This window comes from Anoplophora glabripennis, unplaced genomic scaffold (assembly GCF_000390285.2).
Source record: "Anoplophora glabripennis isolate ALB-LARVAE unplaced genomic scaffold, Agla_2.0 scaffold482, whole genome shotgun sequence".
NCBI lineage: Eukaryota > Metazoa > Arthropoda > Insecta > Coleoptera > Cerambycidae > Anoplophora > Anoplophora glabripennis.
This window is the reverse complement of record NW_019416576.1, coordinates 108,729-116,025: the sequence shown is the minus strand read 5'-3', so window position 1 is coordinate 116,025 and position 7,297 is coordinate 108,729. Positions and strand designations below refer to the sequence as shown.

Sequence of the window (7,297 nt, the reverse complement as noted above, 5' to 3'; positions counted from 1 at the left end):
AACTTTTATAAATTAAAACTTGATTAACACTTTTAATCTAAGGAATAAAAGTGTCAACTTTAGCTCCTAGGATTAAAACTGTATATTTTTGTTGCTAAGATACCATTTTTCCTTTCTCAGTAAGGCCCTAGAGGCTTCCGACACTCAAAAAATGTCATAGTTTTGTGACGGTTGGAGAAAAATGAAATTTTTGGGTTGTTATATCTTAGTATTTGTTTCAATCAATGAAGTTTTAGTTTGAAGACAACTAAAATGTGTCTCTAAACAAATATATTTATCATTAACCTCTTAAAGGATTAAAAAACGTTTTAAAAAATAATAGGATTTTATTGGACTGATTAATATTATTATTTATTCGTCTTAGAGCGTCTAGAACTAAATAACTTTTTAAAATTCATTAGTAGATAATTGGTTATTAATCTGCTATTTTCCAAAAAATTTATTGTATGTTATGAAAAGATCGTCACTATATCGTGAAGAAACTATTACAGAAATAATTTTTATAAAGCATAAGCATTCTCTCGTTCTCATTAAAATTCAACATGAAAACATATTGTCATGTTTCTATTACAGTATACGATTAAAAACGTTAATGTGTAAATTTTTAGGACGTAAATACATAAAACGCATTTTATATACCTAGTGCACAATGACGATAATTAAAATTTTACTACTAGTATATACTAACTGATAACGTTGAAACAACAGTAAATCATTCGTACGAGACCAACTGCGCAATATCGACTATTAATTCATTCTATACTTTCAAATATTGAAAAAATATATATTCATGACTAAAATAAATAATACTTGATGGGATACCATTGAGTAGGATTTTGCTTCTAATTTCACGGCTTAAAATATTTGACAGCGTTTTCGATTTGTACAAATCTAAAATTTCTCTACGATCGTAGACGAAGCGTTTATTATCGAAATTGCCATTTCTAATAACTCAAAATATTATTAATGCCCTGCAGATATTTTTACTGTAACTTATATTGTTATCTATTTTATCAACAATAAGTTACACATACAATGTTCGATATATTATCGCGAGTAAATAACGGATCAAACATTTTATTTATCGAATTCGATGGCTGCTTATCTGCATGAACGATTATTATTAGGTAAATTACGTAAATTGACATTGACACTGACAATTACATAAATTGAAATTGTATTCCATAATATATATATTAAACATAAAATAAAATACCATCCGTACAACATATGTTGAGATAAAATTCCAATAAAATAATAAGCCAATAAAGAACTACTGTAACAATTTACCGGGACATTTTAAAGACAACATTTTAATCAAGAATACCTTTTTCTCATAAAATGAACAATAAAACTGGTTTACTGGCCGTTTCTACCAAAGTAGACCGATTCATACACAAATTGAAATTATAATATAAATTTTAATTCTAAGCAACTTTCCTTAATAACATATTTCTGTATTGTTAAAAACAAAGGCAGTTTATTCTTAAACAATTTTTATATTTACCGATTTCCTAATCACCCTGTACATGCAAAATGAAGGTTATTCATGCCAGCCACACTTTAAAGACAAGCAAAAACTTTAATCAAGAATGCCTTTTTCTCGTGAAATGAAAAATAAAAATATTTTCTCTCTTTTCCACTCTAACCGTGAACATATTGTATATGTTGAAGCAACTAACCTGTGATTATTTGATGAAAATAAAGTATAATACTTCTGTTACTCCTTATTGTTACATATATATTTTATTGATCCTGGTAATTTTTCACATATTATGAACTCTCAGAACTATTGCACTTTTAATACACTACTAGCACCAATTAACGGAAACCGCACATCGCACAACAATGCACTAGTAAACTGACCGTTCAATCACAGTAAATTCGTATTTATTACTTCCACAAAATAATACACACGACTTGGTTATAATCCAAGTTAAAATACTCAACGGGAATAGTAACACATGTATGACCAACCTGTTGTTTCCTTCCACCTGCTGGAAAACAGCTGTTTCAACCCTCTATCTTAAAAGGTCGTTAGAGGCTATTTTGCATAGGTTTTATAAAATATTATAAATTAATAAATAAGTATAAATACTAAAAGAAATAAAGTTTGGTTATTACGACTTCGTTTTTAAGTGACATATCCAAAGTTTAGTTTCATATACATTTGTCACAAAAATTGAGAATAAAAAAAAATTCCAAATTTTTAGGTCATTAGCAATTGGCTGTAACTTGGCGGAAAATAGTCGTAGCGCAAGAGAAAAAAAAGCAAATTGAAGCTTGATGTTTCTAATTTAAGGATCTGAAAGTCAAAATTTTTTATTAATGACCATATTTAAGAAATTATAAGAAATTCAGCGAAAAATTATTTTTTAATTTTTACTTCTTTTTCAAAAGGTCCACATGCTTCAATATTTTTTTTTTGGCAATCCCATCTGTTAGCTCTTTTAGTTTAACTCATCCTCTTTAATTTGAGCTGTTCAAGAACTTTGTACGATGACTTATTGTCTGAGTTATCGCCGTTCAAAGCAAAAATTACTTTTTTGGCTTTGATTATTCGGGAATATAAGATGTTCTTGTCGGTTTTTGATATTTTTTTTTATGCAAGAAACTTTATTCAAAAATGGTAAAAATGGCATATTTAAATATTTTAGCTAAACTTGAGATAACTTTACAAATAATGAATAGACTAAAGATATTTTCGTTTTCTTTTTAGCCTCACAGTATCCCAGAGACACCCTTGACAAATCATCGTTTAAGGCTCTTGAACACGAATTAAAGAGAATGAATCAAACAAAAATGTTGACAGGTGGGATTGCCAAAAAATGTATTGAATTCCGTGGGCCTTTTGAAATGAAAACAAAAATTAATTTTTTTGCCCTTAATTTTTTATGATTTCCTAACCAAAACTTATATCAATATAATCCTAAGAAAGCGTTACATACGAAACATTTAAGACTATACTGTTATAAACCACAATAAAATTTTCTAAAACTATTAGTTCTCTATTATTTCCAAATAAATTCATAGATTTCAAGGTATCCTTAAAAATTGACGGTTTGTAAAGTGAAACATTTAATCAATTTTACCTCAAAAAGGCAATTAAGCTCTTGCAGAGCATTGTTTAGATTAACGTACGATTAGATTTACGTATTTACATATGCTACTTTTTTAAAAAAAGCTTTAACGCCCTGTATTCTACAAATAACTATTCTAAGGACAAAATTACATAATCTGAAAATTATTTTGTTTTAACCAGAGAGCACCTAGAGTGTACGTTTCCTATCCCAAAGCACGGGAACCGATGAAGCCAAATTGCGGGGAAGTGGAGTGTGTGAAGTAATCTGAGCGCGCATACTTTGAGCAGGTTCGGATTAAGGCAATATTTTTATACTTATGACAAATAGTTATTTTTCAAGTTTGTAATTCAGAAAATAATATAATTTGTCTTGCTTATATTAAATAAACCTACAAAATAATTTAAATATATTTATTGTCCATTAAGTAATACTAATTTATTTAATATTTGTCTTTTAGTAGATTTCACTGAATTAAATATTTTAACTTCATGATTTATTATCACATCGATATACTTTTCACATACAGTCCTCACAAGTTCTTATTCATATTTTTTAAATAAGTTCACATTCAAAAAGTTTTTTAATACATGATACACACTTTTATTTTTCTGTAGCTTGAGTGTACTGTTTTTATAGGAGTTATTAAAAAAATATATTATTATTTTTTCTATTTCTTAAATTGTCATTTTTCTGAAACATAATGATAAAATTAGTTTAACTAATGCAAAATGTAACGGCATATATTTTTAATATACGAATATAAACATTAAAATTGCTAAAGCTATTATTAAGATTTTTAAAATTTGGATAAAAAATAAAATTCTAACATTACTTTAAAATCTTTATTGGCCTTTAAATATTGTAACTTTATTTAGTACATGTCGTTTTGTAACTTTTAGAGAGTTAAATATTTTTGTTTCGTGATTTATTCTTATATCTACATATTTTTCGCAAATAGCTCTAATAAGTTCTAACACATGAAACACAACATTCTAACACAGGAAAATGGGGAAATAATACAATTTTATTCCTGTAATTTAACATTAACGTATGTTTATTATTGAAATTATAGGTTGAGGGTTCAATATTTACAATTATTTTTAATAGCCATCATGAAAATAAACACCAATTGTGACAAAAAACGAATTGTAAATAGCTGGTTGGTAATATGAGCCTGTATATTTACATCAGTTAATAACGTGGGTACTAAAAAACATGAAGCCAACACTGGAAATAAGTGCATATGAGATGGAGAATGCTGCGCGACGCCGTCGAAATGTTATAAAATATTTTTATATTATTACTTACCTAAAGAATGAAATTTTATTACTATTGCGATCAGATCTGCTACTACAATCGTTAACGATACACTGTCCCATGATTGCACAAAGGAAAACAATATATTTAATAAAATAGTAACAATGTTGACAAAGCGAATGTCTAACAGCGACTTTGAGCGCGAGGCTGGCATGGCCGAGATTTGGCTGACGGTTGGCTTCACCGGCTTGCCTCTACAGTTCAGTCTATTTTGTCTATGGTTTTAACTTTTCCATGTAAACAATTTTTTTCTTATCTTATACAATTATCATTGGTAAAACTTTTAATACTGTCAACTTGATTATAAGATTATTTAAAGATTTTTAGATTAAGTTGTTTTTAAAAACACCGACCGACTGATTAATCGGCTTCGGTCACAATCGGCCATTATTTAAACAAATAGCAAATCCAATCAAATTAAGGTTGAATTAGCCCCTTAACACTACAAACAACACTGCCAAATTACAACAAAATTCGATAAAGAGTGTTTAAAATATTTACGAAATAGCATTTTTTTATAAAACATTAACACCCTGTATTTTGAAAACGAAGCATCTGCGGACCAATGTTTATATGAACTTTTTGTATTAAAATCACTCAAATAATCGTCTGTTGAATTTATTGTACATACTTAATTAACACCCTATATATACAGGGTGAGTCATTAATAATGGTACACAGCTTAATGGTAGATGGTTGACGTCAAAATATAGCGTTTGAGCCAAACATGCCTTAGTCAATTCTTGCTCCTTTTCGTTCTACAGGGTGGTAAAGTTGAAAAAATATTTTCTTGTTAAAAAATTCAAAATTGTAAAATACAAAAAGTTAGACATGTTTTTACATCGATAGGACAGTATAACTAGCGCCCCCTAGACATGACCCCAACACTGTTTGCATATTCGCATTTGCCACCTCAAAAAACGTAAAACTACAAATTTCCAAAACAATCGGTCCATACATACCTAAAATATCACAATAAATTGAAAATATTTTTTCAACTTTAACACCCCGTTGAACGAAAAGGAGCAACAATTGACTAAGGCATGTTTGGCTCAATCACTATATTTTGACGTTAACAATCTGCCATTAAGCTGTGTACCATTATTAATGACTCACCCGGTATATTATATTTTCAAAACATCATGCCTATATTTTTGACCTACTTTTATGTTATCTTATTTTTGTTATTAATTAAAATTTTCAAGTCAATAAAAATATCTTCGGCATTGGCCGAAGGTGACCCATAAACCGAAGTTCGGCTTCGGCTTCAGTCAAAAAAATCACATTCGGTCGGTCTCTAAAAACTAAAAATAAAAAAGCTTATTTTTTATTCGATATGGGCTCTTTAGGGCTTCAGCTGAAGCTTCAAAATTTTGATAATTTTTTTTTTTGGTAAGTATAATCTGTTATCAATAATAAGTCTATCAAATAAAAAGTCGTTTAACTTAAAAGTTAAATGGTAAAACTGAATCTAAAAAAATTGAGGTTTTAATACAGTTTTCGAAAAACTATCCCAGAAACTTGTCATTATTTTATTACCAAGTAAAGACTTACATCTCCTAAGCATTTTTAATTGGATGATTATCATTACTATACAGATAGAATTTCATTAGTGTATACTTTTTAAAATTAAATGACAAGAACATATTGCCCTTTACTGAGTTAAAAAAAAACTTGGCAGCGGTGGGATTCGAACCCACGCCTCCGAAGAGACTGGTGCCTTAAACCAGCGCCTTAGACCGCTCGGCCACGCTACCGTGCTTAATTAAATTAATACAAATGCGACGTAAGCAAGACAACAATTAAAACCGCTACTCTTATTTTTTGAGATGAATAAAATAGCACCATCTTTTCCTTGGGACATACGTGGTTTTCTCTTCTTAGTATCGGAATAAATGAATATTTATAAATATGTGCAGACCGTTCATAAATGATTAGACATTTGCAACAAAATTTCGGTAAAATTTAAAGTTATTAAAATAATAAGATAAAGATAACATTAAAACACAACATTCTGTTTCACCGGCTGGTGATTGGTGTAATTTTTCACGAGATTCTATTCAACCAATCAGCGATTGTATTATTTAGATGTAACGACTTGTTATTGTTCATTGTAAACGAATCATCAATATTGGTGTCACTGGAATAGATTTAAGGATTTTCAGTTAACAGTACCAGCCGTACAATGTTGGTTGCCTAAGCACGACGACCACGTGGCTTGTAAACATTTATGAAGACTTTGCAGTTGTTACCTTGGTAATTTTACAATTATCGTAAGAAAGTAATTGTCCTCTATTGTCGTTAAAAATTAATTATAACAAACTAGACAGCTTTTGTATTTAACAACTTTTGATATTTGTACTGGTTACAATAAATTGGCCAATTTATTGCAGGCTACCCACATTTCGATTAAAATCGAAAATGATAACCACAATAAACTGGCATATAACACCAGACGAATGTATCTATATTAATAATAAAAGTATACACCGTGTCCACCTAGTACGCGTAAGTCCAATATCTAGGTTAATAAAAGATATAACTTAATTTTTTTTCTACAGAGTTGCCTACTTTCCCGAGCTGCACAAAATGAAAATATATTTGCTTATACAGGGTGTTCAGTTTTACCTGGGCAGGTACCAACTTAATTTATTTAAATGGAAACCTATATTTTTTATGGCATTATCGAATTCTACGTGAAAAATTAACGGGACTCTGTGTTATGATCCCTATTAAAATATTGATAGTTTTTGAGATAATCGCCTTTTAATTTTTTCGTGGTGGTCCAGTTCCTTGGCCCGCATGTTCGCCTGACTTAAATAGTCTGGACTTTTCCTTGTATGGTTATATCAAGGAGCGAATATACGAAGTACCACCAACGGATATTCAAGACTTAA

General features: G+C 29.4%; 1 non-coding gene across 1 annotated transcript; it reads right to left on the bottom strand.

Annotated features, from left to right (window-relative positions):
- Positions 1 to 6,075: 6,075 nt before the first annotated feature.
- Positions 6,076 to 6,157, bottom strand: Trnal-aag. Its single transcript has one exon. It is a non-coding gene; the product is annotated as a tRNA-Leu (tRNA).
- Between the last annotated feature and the right edge of the window lie 1,140 nt (positions 6,158 to 7,297).